Here is a 16,648-nt window from a genome sequence, read left to right as displayed (position 1 = left end):
ATTTTGAGTACCTCAGAACAGTTATTGCTCTCGGTAAGGTACATTGATTTACAGGCTTTGTGGAGATAAATGATATGACACGTGGAGGATTTGCAGACATTATTTTGAAAACACTGGAAAACATTGGGCTGAACTTGCAGTATTTGTGTGGACAGGGTTATGATGGAGCTGCTAATACGAGTGGTCATTAGTGGAGTACAAGCAATTATATCGCTGTCTACATCAACTGCAATGCTCACTCACTACATCTAGCCTTAGTGAAAACTTGCAACATTCCACCTGTCAGAAACTGCCAAGGAACTATATCCATTTAACTATGTTGTCGGGCCTTGCCCCATGTAAGCCGCCCCGAGTCCCCATGGGGAGATGGTGGTGGGATATAAATAAAGTTTTATTATTATTATTATGTTTGCAATTTTTTCACAGCATCATCCACCAGACAGGAACTGTTGGAGAAAAATATAATGATTGTTTTCCTGAATCAAGAGCAAACAACATGTTGCTGCTTTGTGAAACCCGTTGGTTGAGTAACATTATACAGTTTTAGGTTTTGTTGAACTGTACAGTGTGGTGGTAAGAACACTCAAAGAACTAAAAGAGAATCCTTGATACAACAATGAGACTTCTTCCCAAACTGGGAAACTTCTTTTAGCTGCTCTGAGTGCTGAATTTGTAGTAATCACACATGTTTACTTCTGTCATCATCCCTTCAGCTTAGCAAAACATTAGATATGGACATTTTTGGTAGTCTGCAACATGTTGGCAAGGTTGCTGTGAGTTTTCTGGGCTGTATGGCCATGTTCCAGAAGCATTTTCTTCTGACGTTTCACCTGCAACAATGGTGGGGATCCTCAGAGGTTGTGAGGTGTGCTTGAAACTATGCAAGTGGGGTTTACATATCTGTGGAATGTTCAGGATGGGAGAAAGAACTCTTGTCTGTTGGAGGCAGGTGTGAATGTTTCAAATGGCCACCTTGATTAGCCTTTCAGTTACAAGGTCTGACTGTGGGAATCCTTTGTCAGCAGGTGATAGCTGACCCCGATTCCACTAGGCCAGTGGTTCTCAACCTGGGGTCTCCAGATCTTTTTGGCCTACAACTCCCAGAAATCCCAGCCAGTTTACCAGCTTTAGGGTTTCTGGGAGTTGAAGGCTAAAAACATCTGGGAACCCCAAGTTGAGAACCACTGCCCTAGGTAGTAAACAGCTAGACCTTGAAACTGAATGGCTAATCAATGTTAATCAAGCTGGTCAATTGCAACATTCACACTTGCCTCAAGCAGACAAGAGTTCTGTTTCCCACCCTGGACACATGTAAACTCCACTTGCCTAGTTTCCAACAGACCTCACAACCTCTGAGAATGCCTACCATAGATGTGGGCGAAATGTCAGGAGAGAATGCTTCTGGAACATGGCCATACAGCCCAGAAAACTCACAGCAACCCAGTGATTCCGACCATGAAATCCTCCAACAACACATTGAACATGTTGACAAGTCTCTTCTTAAAATGGCCTCATCACACTAGAGTATGACTCCACATTAAATCTGGTTTCTGCCTCTTGCAGAATTCTGGGGTTTGTAGTTTGGTGAGGCCCAGGACCTGTCTGGCTGAGCTGTTTAAAGGCCCTTCCCTAAAGTGGATCTAAGCTGTAGTGTGATGAAGCCCTCAAAAGCCAGGGAGATGACTGACCTGAAAAGTCACTGTGCGGGGACGGGGGAGGGGGGGGGTTTCAACCCCTCCCAAATTTTCTTTCTGGCTACGACCCTGCGTCCTCAGTGTCCAACTCCTGGGATTTCCCAGCATGGAGAAACGGGAGTCTGAAGTGGTGCCAAAGCGGGTCAACTCCGCCATGTGGACGCCCCTTCCCTCTTTGGCACGGGGCGGGGCGCGGAGAGTCCGGTTTCGCTTTGTGCCGAGGCGAGGAAGCCTCAAGCAAGCACTCGCTCTTAGTGAGGAGAAGGCGGAGGAGGAAGAAGGAGACTAGGGGAAGGAGAAGCAGCCCGTGGTGCCCTGAGCTTCCCATTTTTGGGGAGCGGGAGAGCGTTCGCTTCTGAGGAAGTAGAGGGGAAACGAGAAGCCTGAGGTAAGTAAGGGAAGCCTTTGCGCGAGGAAGGAGAGGGCGCGTTGCCAAGCAACGGCGCCTCTCCCCTCCCCCTCGCGCCACTTTGGGGCCTAGTGGCGCTTCTCCTGAGCCTGGGCCTGGCGCCGCAGAGGCACCCCGGCTCCTTCCCCGCCTCTTGCCGCTTGTCTCTTCTTCCTCCCGCTTCAGGCCGCGCCTCGGAGGGTGGTCCAGCTCGCCGGCTGACATCCAAGGTCTGGCAGCCAAGCTCTCTGAGGGCGCTGGGTGTGTATAGAGCAGGCAGGGGCAAACTTGGGCCCTGCAGGTGTGTTGGGCTTCAACTCCCACCATTCCTGACAGCCTACTACAGTTCCCAGAAGCCCCCAGCCTGCGAATGCAGGCTGGGGGCTTCTGGGAGCTGTAGTAGGCTGTCAGGAATGGTGGGAGTTGAAGCCCAACACACCTGCAGGGCCCAAGTTTGCCCCTGCCTGCTTTAGAGAAAACTGTGGTGTACTCTCCTTTTCTGAAATCCTGGATGACCATCTGTTGGGAGTGCTTTGATTGTGTATTCCTGTATGGCAGAATGGGGTTGGACTTGATGGCCCCTGGAGATCACTTCTAATTCTATGATTTTATGATATGGCTTCTCCTCTCGCTCTTTGGACACTTAGGAGAGGAAGTTAGTGAGGTTTCCTCTTCTTGCTTTCTGGATTTTTTTTTGGGCCTGCAGCTGGCTTTGTAGTCGCCTAAATGGGGCCCTAATAGGATGGATAAGAGGGTCTCTCCTGTTTTGAATTTCAGGAATTTCAGTTCATGACCATGGACAGAGTGTTGTAACCTTCCCGATTTTTTTTTTCGTGTCAGGAGCAACCGGAGTTGCTTCTGGAGTGAGAAAATTGGCTGTCTGCAAGGACGTTGCCCAGGGGACGCCCGGATGTTTTTGATGTTTTAGCATCCTTGTGGGAGGCTTCTCTCATGTCCCCGCATGGAGCTGGAGCTGATAGAGGGAGCTCATCCGCACTCTCCCCGGGTGGGATTTGAACCTGGCAGCCTTCAGGTCAGCAACCCAACCTTCAAGTCACAAGGCTTTTATCCCCTAGGCCATCGGAGGCTCCTACCTTACCGATAAACTACATCCTTTGCACCTATGAGCCCAAGCTGAGAGTGTGTCTACACAAGGCATGGGCAAACTTTGGCCCTCCAGGTGTTTTGGACCAACTCACCTGTTGTGAATATCGCATGTGTTTATTATTTATTTTGTGGAGCCCCCGGTGGCTCATAAAAAGTCTGGTTACGTGAGAATAGTCAGTGCATCACTGGAATAAGGCAAAGTTGCAGCATTCCTAAAGAAGGTAGTTCTAAAATTATTGCTACAAAAACTCTCCCTACATCCTATTATGTTGGATAACTCCTAACTGGTGTCAAGAATTCTATTTTTGAACAAGGTGATGGAGTATGTGATGCTCTTCCAGTTCTGTAGTTTATGAATGAGATGGATTATCTCAATCCAATTCAGTCTGGTCTCAGGCCTGGCTGTGGAACGGATATACTTTTAGTTGCCTTGGATGACCTGTCCTGGGAAATGGGCAGGGAGAGTGTGTTCCAGAAGATACTACTGGATCTCTCAGTGACTTTCGATACCATTGAGCATGATATAATTCTTGGTCACTTTGCTAGAATGGAGCTTGGATGCACTGTTTTATGGTGGCTTCCTTTCTTCTTGGAAGAGTGAATCCAGAAAGTGGTACCAGGGAACTTGTGTCTGGCCCATTGACTGTTGTCCATTAGAGTTCCTCAGGCCTGGGTTTTATTCCCCAGACTATTTAACATATATATGAAGCTGCTGGAAGAGGTCAATTAGAATTTAGGGCCTGATGCCATCAGCATGCAGAAGACACCTGGCTCCATTACTCATTTCCACTGTAATCTAAGAAAGCTGTTTTTTATCCCAAACAGACGTCATTAGAAATGGTTTGGATGAAGGTGAACAAATTGAAACTTAATCTAGAAAAGATAGAACTTCAAGTAGTCAGTCATAAGGCCGATCAGGGAAGGCATAACAGGGAAAAGGGATCTTAGGCTGTGCTGGATTATGTTACACCCTCATCCCGAAAGATACAAGTCTGCAGTTTGGTTGTGTTCCTGGATTGAACTCTGAGTCTCGAAGCTCAGATTTCAGTGGAGTATCTTTGCATATTTAAGGCATATGTGCTAGCTACACCTTTTTGTAGAGATGTCAGATTTGACCACAGTGACACAGGGCTACAGCTAGTCCTAAGAGCTGCAGCCATATTGCTATCTGGACCTGGCGATAGGGAGCGTACAACTGTTGCAACAGCTCCATTGGCGGCCAGTCCACTTCTGGGCATAATTCAAAGTGTTGTTGATATCTAATATGCTAACTTGTATATAATAGATTAGTGTATCTTCTTAAAAAATCATTACTAATTTACACTCACTAAGTAGAGAGAGTATCATGCAGAATAACAGAGTGGACCATACCATTTGTCAGAGCATGGTTTTTGACTCGGACAGTAGATGTTTGGATATGGGCTCAGCAGTGAAGTGTAGGAGGACAGAACTGTAGATAAAAGGCACATTTACTTTGTGCCTCTTAATGTGTTCATTATGTTGAAGACTCAAGTGTCACTCTATTTAGAGTTTGAATGTGGAATAAGGCAAAATAAACCCCAACTCCCACTAGAAGCAAGGATGATTAAGCTGGGGCTGTCATACTTTGGTCATATTATGAGTAATTTTGTAGCGGAACCTTTGTGCTGCGGTTCTTGTTGGGCGCAGTGGAGGAATGGAGGACGGACAACTGAAGGAATTCCAAGAAAGCAGTTTTATTTCGCTAATGGCCACTAGGGTTCCCCCTAGCACAAAGTAAGTGCCTCTCCAGGGAGAACGCCCAGTGGCAGGCTGAGTAAACATTTATACACACTACAGGGTTCGGGTTATGCCCGCCCACAAGCAAATTCATTGGCTTAGAGTTGTGACGCTGCCCAATCAATGCTGACCAGCAGGCCGGCTGCACTCTTTTGTGCCGTGCTCACAAATCTTTCAGAGCGCCTGCGTACGCATGCGCTGTTTGTTTATCTTTAGCTTTCATTTCTTCAGAAACACATGATTTCCCAGAAGTCACATGTTTCTGTGAGTTTATGCACCCGGGTCGCTAGCTGTCGCCATCTCTGCCCATATATGGTATTTCCTGGGGTTCCTTAACCTCCCGCCTCACTCCCCCATTTTCTTTTTGCGAAGCGCATGTACAAAAGCTGAAGCAAAGCATTATGGTTCCATCCAATCCCGCTTGGCTTGGAGTATGGCTATCTTTTTTTCAGGTAAAGATTGTGTGACACACCTAGTACACATTTGCATCATTATTGGAGTGCAACACATAACTATGAGAACAATGAACAATCCTAAAATCCCTACCAACAATATGTTCTTCAACCATTCTATTGAGGGTAACCAGCTAGTCACCCAGGAGAAGGGAGACCAACCTTCTATCTCCTGGACATTATTGTAAATTAACTTTTGTAATGACTCGATGTCATCTTCAATAGTATTATTCAAGTTATGAAATTTCACTACACAACGCCCTCTAACCATGGCGCATAACCCCCCCCTGGCCGCCAGTAGGTAGTCAAGGGCCAACTTATGCTGTAGGGCCATCTGGCTGATTTCTTCTACTTCAGACTGGATTTCCCGGAAAATTTTACCAGTGGCATTTATGGACTTTTCAAGGCGGCAAGTCAGGCCTAGAACACTTCTACGGTTTGCTTGAGCTACAATCCCTGGGTAAGCACCCAGTGTCAACAAGCCTGTGATCAGGCCTCCTCCTACACGGGAGGCTTCTGAACCTGACAGAGCCTTGTTAATAATGACCTCATCCGAGCATTCTGGTCCTAGAGGGCCTGTTTGCACAATGTCCCGTTTCAGGCGCTGATGCCTTTTGTGTAAGACCTGAACTGGGAATGTCAAATAACCCACACCGACACACTGGTAGTTGCCGGGGTGATAATTTGTGGCCCATTTATCAAAGAAAAACCATAGATTTGGATCCCTAATTTGCCATAACGGACAGAGGCTTTTACCTAGGCTCAGTTGGGTTAATTGTTGCAGTATGTTCATATAAGATTTTAGGCCCTCAATAGAATCATTCACACTAAATGTGGGATAATCTGGATACATGCTAGCCCACTCGGTTGCGGTTAGATTTAATCGTGAGACATAAGATGTATTAAATCGTCCATGTAGATAGAACCGGTCTCGACAATGGGAATAATTGCCTAATCGGGAAAAGAACGCCTGCCTAGTTCCCCAGTGTTTCCACTCAGAATTCCATATTCCCGATCCTCCACAACAGAAGCACAAACCCCTGGTGGAGGTATGGTATCTAAACCGTCGAAACCGAGTTTTATTTATCCTTTGCGGTATGCTAGAAAACACGGTAGGTGGACCCTCCTGAGCCTTGGACAATCCCTCCAACACAATCTGTGGTTCATCAATTAAATCGGGAAGAAATGAAAAATCTCCTACGGTGAGGGGGTGTTCATATATTAATGCTACCTCTTTCCCGTGCTGCTCAAACATATAATTGGCATGTTCTTTTATCCAATTCCCATGTGCTCTTTTTCCAAAAGAGAGAATAAAACTCAGCACAAATAATATACCAAACACAGTGCGCTTTCCTCCCCTCCTCATAACTTGTCTCCCACTTTTTCCTCTCAAAATGTCTAGCCACCATCTCCCGGAGAGCGCCTTTGTTGGGCCATGCTGCGACATACTTGACCACCGACGCTCCGTTGCACCCGAAGGGATCAGCTTCATGGCCTTGTTGACCCCTTAGGGAGTTGCCGGATGATCCTGAGTCTCAGGTCCTCACCAGGAACTCGCTCCGTCCGCCACTCCTCAGGTGCTAGCTTTACACGGGTGTAATGTATCCACGGCTTAATCTCCTTCACCTTCACTGCAGTGGGGGTAGACAGGAGCACAACATAGGGTCCTCGCCACTTGGGTCCCAATGGCTCAATCTTCCAATCCTTGACCAGAACCTCGTCACCTGGTGAAAAACAATGTAGAGGTGTGGTAGGGAATGGTGGGTTCAATTCAGAAATGTATTTTTCTAACTGCTGCATTTGTCTGCCCAAAGCCTGAACCTGGGCCAATGTCTGTTTCTCTCCTATGAGGTGTTGCTCAGCTCCTGTCTCTAAGGCTCCCTTCAAGTTCAAAGGGGGTCGTCCATAGAGTCTTTCAAAAGGGGAGAGTCCTGTCCGTTTGTGTGGTGTACATCTGATTCCTAATAATGCCATGGGCAAAACCACCGTCCACGGCAATCCTGTCTCTTGGCAAAGTTTCCCAAGCTGAGCCTTTAATGTCCTATTCATTCTTTCCACTTTTCCAGAAGATTGGGGTCTATATGCACAATGTAACTTCCATTTTATGCCCAAAATTCTACATAATCCTTGCACAGCCTGTTGAATATATGCGGGGCCATTATCTGATCCAATTTCTAAGGGTATGCCAAATCTGGGAATAACATCTTTCATTAGAGCTCTTGACACCTCTACAGCCTTCTCAGTCCTTGTAGGGTAAGCCTCCACCCATCCTGTGTATGTGTCCACGAACACCAGTAAATATTTGTATCCTTTGTATGGGGGCATTTCTGTAAAGTCAGTGACTAAAGCTTCAAAGGGTACCCCACCCACATGTTGGACTCCTGGTGGCTTGAGGGGTCCTTCTCTGGGGTTATTTTTGATACATGTCCAGCATCTTCGGGCTGCTGCTGCCGTTAGGCTATGTAATCCATCGATATACAACTGTCGTCCTAGCAGATTTGCCAATGCCATTTTTCCTAAATGTGTGTTTTGGTGCATGTGTTGGACTAAGTGCCATGCCAAGTCCTTAGGGACGTAGACACGGGCGTCTGGCATCACTATGAGTTCTCCTGACCACTGACCCTTCTCCTTTAAGGCCCATTCTTCTTCCTCTGGTGTATATGTAATGTTATGTTCAGTTAATTCTACCTGTAGGGCCATTACCTGATGTTCAATATAGGGCAGCCTAGCTGCCTCTTTAGCTGCCAGATCAGCCTGCCTATTTCCTTGCACTACGGGATCGTCTCCACGTTGGTGCCCTTTACAATGCATCACAGCCACCTGCCTTGGCTTCCAAACCGCCTCCAAGAGATCCACAATCTCTCCGGCATGTTTTACGCACTTTCCTCCAGACGTGAGGAGCCCGCGCTCCTTGTACAGTGCTCCGTGTGCGTGGAGGGTGGTGAAGGCATATTTTGAGTCTGTGTAGACGTTAACCCGCTTTCCGCTTGACAATTCCAACGCTCGGGTCAGGGCAATCAATTCGGCCTTCTGGGCAGAAGTCCCCGGGGGCAGTGACTCTGCTTCCAGCGTCTCTCCCCCCCACCGAACAACCGCATAACCTGAGTGTCTTTGATTATTTTCCATAAAGGAGCTTCCATCTGTGAACAGAGTGTCGTCCACCTTAGTTAGTGGCACATCCTTCAAATCCGGTCGACTGGAGAATACCTCATCCATCACCTGGGCACACTGATGGATCGTGGTGTCTCCTGGAGTCGGGAGCAAGGTGGCCGGATTCAGAGTGGAGCAAGTCTCCAGGGTCACCAGTGGGTTGTCACACAACAATCCCTCATATTTCATTAACCTCTCACTTGTGAGCCAGCGCGGTCCCTTAATGTCTAACAGTGCCTTAACGCTATGGGGCACCTTAACTGTCAGTGGCTGTCCTAGGGTCAATTTATTCGCTTCTTTGATTAAATCTACTGATGCTGCCACAGCCCTCAGGCAAGGTGGCAATCCACGAGCCACTGTGTCCAATTGCTTTGACAAGTAGGCAATCGGCCTTTGCCATGAACCTAGTGGTTGGGTCAATACTCCAACCGCTGTTCCTTCCCGCTCTGCAGCGAACAGAGTGAATGGTTTTTCCAAATCGGGCAGTCCTAATGCTGGAGATGACATCAATGCTTCTTTTAATGCCTTAAATGCCTGTTGACATTCTTCTGTCCACTCAAATGGATCTTCTCTTCCACCTCTCGTAGCCTGGTACAGTGGCTTAGCCAACACGGCGTAGTTGGGGATCCACTGTCTACAATATCCTGCTGATCCCAAAAATTCCCGCACCTGTCGCCGGGTGCTGGGAGTGGGGATGGCACAAACAACTTCCTTTCTTTCAGCTCCTAACATCTTCTTTCCTTCGGTCAGATGGAACCCCAAATATTTCACCGTGGGACAGCACAACTGGGCCTTTTTCTTTGACACTTTGTAACCCTTTTCTTCCAATGTCTTGAGAAATCTCAAAGTATGCTCTTTACAGCCCCCTAGTGTCCGGCAAGCGATAAGCAGGTCATCTGCATATTGAAGCCAAATTCCCTCTTCTTTAGGTATTACAAAATCCTGTAAGTCTTTGGCCAGGGCTTGACCAAAAATGGTCGGGCTGTCCCGGAACCCCTGAGGAAGGCGTGTCCAAACATACTGGGTCCTTTGCCCTGACTGCTGAGATTCCCACTGGAAAGCAAAGATCGGTTGGGATATAGGGGCCAATCGAATGCAAAAGAATGCATCCTTTAAATCCAATACAGTAAACCATTTGGCAAATGCTGGTACTAGACTCATCATGATGTATGGATTTGGCACTACCGGGGTTAGGGGAACGGTGACTTGATTTACAGCCCGCAAATCTTGAACTGGGCGATATTCTCCTTGTCCTCCTGGTTTCTTGACTGGGAGCAGGGGCGTGTTCCATGGGGAACTGCATGGTACCAATATCCCATGCTGCAGAAGTCGCTCTAGATGCTTTCTGATCCCCTGCACTGCCTCTCGACTGACGGGATACTGTGGCTTACATATGGGTCCCATTCCTCTTTTCACTTCCACCACCACCGGTGGAACATATTTAGCTAATCCTGGAGGATTATCTTCTGCCCACACTAAAGGAGTCTCATGCCATGGCCATTGTATTTCTTCAGTAAAAATCCTAACTTGAAACAGTCTCCATTCCTCTTCCATGGGAAATGATAGCTCCACTTGTCCATTCTTCATGAACTGGAGTTGTGCTTGTAATTTTGATAAAATGTCCCTTCCCAATAAAGGGACTGGGCAGTCTGGGAGATATAACATCTTATGCTTGACCTGATGTCCGGCCAGATTGCAGGTGCGTTCCTTAAGGAAGGGGCACTTCTGGGTCTTCCCAGACACCCCTATTACTTTCGTAGTTTCCCGAGTTGGTGGACTAATTTTTGTATTTACTACTGATTTTTCGGCACCTGTGTCCACTAAAAAGTCCAATTGTTGGTCCCCGATTTCAAGTGTGACCATCGGCTCCCCGGGGTCCAACAAAACAAGAGCCTGGCTTCCTCATTCCTCTCCTCCATCCATATCTTCCCATTCTTCTTCCATCACAGCTGCTGCAGCTATCACCTCTCTTGCAGGAAAAGGTACGTAGTTCCCACGCCCTCTTCCCCTTCCTGGGTTTCTTCCTCTCTCAGGCCTTCCTCTTTCTCTCGGTCCTTCCTGACTTCCTTCTCTTCCTTCTGGGCATTCACCTTTCCAGTGTCCAAACTTCTTACATTTAGCACATTGGTCTCGACCTAACCTCCGAGGGGGCCCTCTTCTTCCTCCTTGTCCCCCTCTGGCATATCCTCCTCTTCCTCTCTGTCCACTTGCACTTTGTTCCATCATGGTAACTAATGCTTGGTATTCCTGCTTCTTCTTCCTGTCCTTCTTCTCTTCTTCTACCTGGTCCCTCGCCATATAAACTTGATCTGCGAGTGCCAACAATTCATTCATAGTCTTTCCTAGAAATCCTGGTTGCTTTTGAATCTTTCTCCGGATGTCAGGAGCCGCTTGACTGATAAAAGACTGTTGAATCGCCCTCCTACCGTTTTCATCCTCCAAATTATATGGGCTATACTTTCTATATGCTGCCTCCAAAAAGGCTGTTGGTGACTCAGATTTTTCCTGTACCACTCCCAAGAATTTTTACAATGTTGACGGGTCGCGGCGGGCCCCTCTTTACCGCTTCTACCAATATACGCTGGAATCCTCTCAGTCTCTGCAAATGTCCTTCTTCTGCGGTGTCCCATTGGGGATCTATTTCCACAGGAAACCTCTGTGCTCCCCACTCGGCTGCATCACCATCTTGTGGGGCACCAACCTGGGCCATGGCTACCCCATTATTCAACACTGCTCTTCTCTCCTCTGATGTGAACAACATATTCAACAATTGTCTGCAATCTTGCCAGGTGGGATTATGGGTTGCCATAATCCCTTCCAATAGCCTAGCCATAGCTTGGGGTTCTTCACTATAAGGTGGAGTATTATTTTTCCAATTCAAAATGTCACTACTACTGAAAGGCACTACCTGGTATGCTTGAACTATCTCATTCCTGTTGTTTATCACAGGCACCGTTCTCAAGGGCATCTGGAGGGCCGGTCCGGTCGGTGAATCACCAGACCACACCGGAGCTCCATGTCTCCGAGTTTGTGCCGGAGAAGCATCACTGGGCATCCGTTGTGACTTCTTCTTTTCCTTTGTTTCCTCCTGATATTTTTCTAGGCTAGGATAGTGTTTCTTGGCCGCTTCGGTTGACTCCGAAGAGTAGGGTGGGGGTCTCGTTCCTAGTGTAGGTGCACCGGGGGCTGTTCCCTGGGGTGGGGGGGGCGGTGGCAAGGGTGGCGGCAATAATTCCTGTTGTCTAGCCTGTACACTCAACTGTAAATCTGGGTAGTCCTCCTCATTGGATTGGAAAACTTCCTTCTTTTTCCCCTCCTTCTTCACCACCATACATTTGCCATTCCTGCACTGTCGAACCCAACCTGGATCTTCTCTAACTACCCGTTCCCACGTAGCAATATAGACCCACTGGTTCGGATGATTCACAGCACAATATTCTTCCACTGTTCGGATCAGTTTCAGATCCCACGTTCCTTCTACTTGCCAACCTAAACCAAACTCTGGCCATTCTCCCTGACACAAATTTCTCAGTCTATAATCTCTCAGGTCCCTTGGATTCCCTGCTACGGCTCTGTTAGCAAAAGAGCCAAAATTATCTAAGATGCATTGTAAGGGAGTGGAGCTCTTTGAATTTTTCCCTCCCATCCTGCCTAATAGAGGGGACTGTCCTGGCCTGGGCACCTGGCCACTCAATGGCATGCGTCAGGAAACACAAGACAGAACCCCTTTTTACCTCCCTGGGAACTTTTTTTGTCCCTCCCAGCGCTGGCGTTCCCTTAATATCTCATGCAAACCCCTATACTTGCCAGATTTCTGTAGACGTCGGACCAACCTTCGCCCCTGGGCTTTTTCCCTGGATCCTCTTCCTCCTAGCTGGTTTCTATGGAACCTTGCTGGTGTTGCAGCTTCCACCGTCAGTCGGCGTTGGCATCAGAGGCAAGTACCGCAGCCGGTCATGTAATATTCAGGGGCCCCTTCTCGTCTCACGGTAGTTGCCTCAGGCCCCCACCGCTGAGTTGAGGCCGTCCCGCCAACGGGATCCGTCTCCAATCTCCTGGCCCGTCTTATAGGAAAAAATCACGTCGGGGTCACCAGAAAATGTAGCGGAACCTTTGTGCTGCGGTTCTTGTTGGGCGCAGTGGAGGAATGGAGGACGGACAACTGAAGGAATTCCAAGAAAGCAGTTTTATTTCGCTAATGGCCACTAGGGTTCCCCCTAGCACAAAGTAAGTGCCTCTCCAGGGAGAACGCCCAGTGGCAGGCTGAGTAAACATTTATACACACTACAGGGTTCGGGTTATGCCCGCCCACAAGCAAATTCATTGGCTTAGAGTTGTGACGCTGCCCAATCAATGCTGACCAGCAGGCCGGCTGCACTCTTTTGTGCCGTGCTCACAAATCTTTCAGAGCGCCTGCGTACGCATGCGCTGTTTGTTTATCTTTAGCTTTCATTTCTTCAGAAACACATGATTTCCCAGAAGTCACATGTTTCTGTGAGTTTATGCACCCGGGTCGCTAGCTGTCGCCATCTCTGCCCATATATGGTATTTCCTGGGGTTCCTTAACCTCCCGCCTCAATTTAGATCATAGTAGGCAACTAGACAGGTCCCTTGGAGACATTTTGGGGAGGGTACAAAATCAAAGATCACAAAAACTTGGGATGGGGTAGATTTAAATGCTGTAGTAGCAAATGTGATAAATTTGATATTATTCCTCCTAGACAATGAAGAGTGTTTGTGTAGACATCTGTTTCATAGAGAGATTCCTCCAAGGCTGAAATAATCACTTGCCCAGCAGCATCCAGTGTGTTTTATGGCCAAGTGAGGATTCAAACTCTGGTTTCCAGAATTGTAGTCCAATGCTCAAAATCACTACACTATGCTGGCTTTAGGGTTAGCTTTACATTGAGTTTTAATCAACATGACTTCCACTACAATTCTATACAGTGACTCTAGAGCTGATTTGAGGGGCACATGGAAGAAAAGGAGAAGAGAGATTCCTGCTACACAAACAGATGTTTTATTAGCTGTCTGGCATTTTTGTCATTGCTTCCAGAAGATGCTTTGCCCTGCATTCTATAAAATTTCCAATTGGAGAAACTGCCACATCTCTGAGGCTGAATCTCTCATGAGACTTTGTTTTGTAGAAAGATGTGTAGTTTAGGACTTATTGAACTGATTTTGATTGAACTGAATTGAACTGACTTATTGTGATGAGTCTTCTGTTAATTTCTAAGGAATTGTAGGTATAAATCAGTGTATACAGCCTGTTTTATTAAAAAAAAAAGCTTGGACAAGTACCTCTCAACTTGATCATGACTTCAGTTTAGTACTTATAAAATAGACATTAGTCAATTTAGAAGATGCTCATATCAGTATAGTCGAACAATGTAGCAAACCTACTTTGTTGTAAAGGTAGAAAAAACATATTACAGTTGCCATGGGGATGATGCTAAAAATGATCCTCCTATGGCAATCTCTGTCTTTGCCTGAGCATGCACAGAAGTGAGTTTCCCCATTCCATGTAGTCAGCAGCCTGCAAGAAGATGGGATTCAGTTGCTGCAGTTGGTGAAGTAAGTACCGGATATACTCTTATAGAAGCTGATCTCGTGTATAAGTTGAGGACAGATTTGAGATCCAAAATTATCAGTTTTAATACGATCTGTGGATAAGTCCACTGGGAGGGGAAGTCCCAGGGAGCCAGCTGCACTGGCCACCACCACCATTGCCCCATTCTTTAAGATGAGCCATTTGTAGTCAGATGTTTGTAACTTGGGGACTGCCTGGATATAGGGTAGTTGTCTTTTGAGATTCAGAAGTAGGTTCAGTTCCTGCAGGGGAGTTATTGTGTTCTTGTTGTGACTATAGTATGTGCTTTTGTCTTAAGGAAGCCTGTATAACTTGTGGCCCTCCAGGTGTTTAGGACTCCAGCTCCTAGAAGCCCTAGCCAGCTTGTTCAATAGTTAGGAATTCTGGGAGCTGAAGTCCAAAACACCTGGGGGGCCACAGATTGTGCAGTTCATAGCTCCTGTCTAGCTTCTGTTGTACACCTGGAACTCTGGAGTGAAAGTGATAGTACTACTGCATCTTTTGTTACTATGGTGATGATGGCTTACATTAGTCAAGTTGGTATGGAAGGGAAGTATTACCATGGTGATGGGACAGTGTTTCCTGTAGTGTATTCACAATTCACGAGGCAGGCAGTAGTGGGACAATGGAAGGCCTACATGTCTGTGTCTAAAGACAGGCAAGCCCGTTCCTATGGACGTCGTTGTGTGTTTGAATGGTTCAAGCATGGGTGTGCTCACGTGCATAAGGGCGGAATGGTAGATAAATCTCCTCTTTTCTTATATCTGAGACCTTGGGAAGCAAGAATTGAACCTTCAACCCTGAGGTTGTGTTGTTCTTTGAAGATGGAATCCAGTTACTTGGCTGCTTCAAAAACTTACTCTATGGTAGCTGATACTATCTGGAGAGTTAATTAGAAGACAATTGCCATCTTTCAACAAACCTTCTGTAAGTTTAGGCTGAAGGAGCAGGAAGGACTGCTCAACCTGTATGTGGGTGTATGTGCCCTCAAGTCACCTGCTAAATTATGACAGCCCCATTAATTCCATAAGAGTTTCTTAGACAAGGAATCCTCAGAAGTGGTTTTACCAGTTCCTCCTTCTGAAATATAGCCCAGAGCATCTGGTACTCATTGAGGATCTTCCATCCAAATACTAACCAGAGCTTTCAAGACGAGATTGGACCTGGTGTCTGTAGGGTTTTTAGACCTATATGTAGGCAACGTTTAAAGCCAGTAACGAGAAAAGGTTTGCCGTGGCCCTCATACAATTGGTTATTATCTTCCACAATGTATTTTGTAAATCATGACTTATTTAAGTTTACATTTTCCAGACTGATAGAGTGCCTGCAATATGGCACATACAATTCTTTCCTGTCGGGCATCAAGGTTGACTTTATTGTTATTTTTAAACCAGTGCTTAGGACTGAGTCTGAACCCATATGCTTTTACAGAAATGGACGTTATGTTACCTCCCGAGGATAAAGTTTTATGTTACTGTAGACATATTGGTTACCTAACAGCTGCCTCCTTGAGTCCTTTTGCACTTGATATCTTCCCTCTTAGTGCGATGAGATTTTTTTTATGATGCAGCTAACAGAGATCTGTCTAATTAATGTGGAATCCTTTTTTGCTAACATTTCTGAGACGTTGAAAAATTCCTCTATTCATAGTTGTTTATCAATCTTGGTGGGTTTTCTCTATGTTAAGAATTCTTTAGTAGTCTATTTTTTTGTTGCTGCTTTGAACATCTGTGAATCATCCACTATTAATGAACAGTGCTGACAACAGGCTGCCACACTGGTGTTTCTGTGCATGTTTGTGCAACAAGCAGATGAGGACTGCATTTGTGGTTTTATAATTAGTCGCCATCTTTTTCTGATTTTGGGAAACAAAATCACAGGTTTTCTTCAGCAGCTGCCTCAAAGGGTGAGTTCCCCCTTTTGTGTTCATAACCTTGATACTCAGAACACAATATTGTTCTATGATAATAGATATTAGTATAGCAGTGGCGCTTCCCAAATCATAGCCATTATCTGTTTAATAAAGCTTGCTATTGTAACAAGATATTGAAGATACTGACACTTATATTGAAGCTAACTACTAAGAGGGCATACATATACCACAGGATAATATCTCAGTCTAACTTGAGCCTCCATTTCAACAGTTCGTTCTTAAAAATCCATATGGGTAATGACATCATGTTCAGTTTAACTTAGAAAGGAACCCTTGTAACAACGTCTCATGTATGGCCGTATGTTAAAAGTTCAGAAGAAAGGAAAGCAACTTCAGTCATACTGTAACGTGCAGACAACAAGCAGTCATCATAAATGCTTTCATATTGTTAGGCTTGGTACGTTGGCTATGTTTACCAAGTAGGTCATGTTTCAGAGAATGGACTAATCCACATTATATTTCTGGGGGGGAGGCTTTACAAAAGGCACTTATTCTAAATATTTTTATTTCCCTTGGCTTCCCTGGGTCACATTAGAAGAAAGAAAGTTGTCTTGGACCACACATAAAATATTCTAA

General features: G+C 46.2%; 1 protein-coding gene across 4 annotated transcripts in view; it reads left to right on the top strand.

Annotated features, from left to right (window-relative positions):
* Positions 1–1,822: 1,822 nt before the first annotated feature.
* The window catches only part of gpd2 (glycerol-3-phosphate dehydrogenase 2), a 104,407-nt gene continuing 89,581 nt past the window's right edge, over positions 1,823–16,648 (top strand). For 2 of the 4 annotated variants that reach the window (XM_062965542.1, XM_003224603.4), the window contains exon 1: positions 1,823–2,082. The gene's annotated coding sequence lies outside the window, so the exon portion shown is untranslated. Of the gene's footprint in view, positions 2,083–2,160; positions 2,313–14,668; positions 15,067–16,648 lie in introns of those variants that run through there. The other 2 variants (XM_062965551.1, XM_062965533.1) reach the window with 2 other exon arrangements.

This window comes from Anolis carolinensis, chromosome 1, assembly GCF_035594765.1.
Source record: "Anolis carolinensis isolate JA03-04 chromosome 1, rAnoCar3.1.pri, whole genome shotgun sequence".
Taxonomy (NCBI): domain Eukaryota; kingdom Metazoa; phylum Chordata; class Lepidosauria; order Squamata; family Dactyloidae; genus Anolis; species Anolis carolinensis.
The sequence above is the reverse complement of the archived record's forward strand: the minus strand, read 5'-3'. Positions and strand labels throughout refer to the sequence as shown.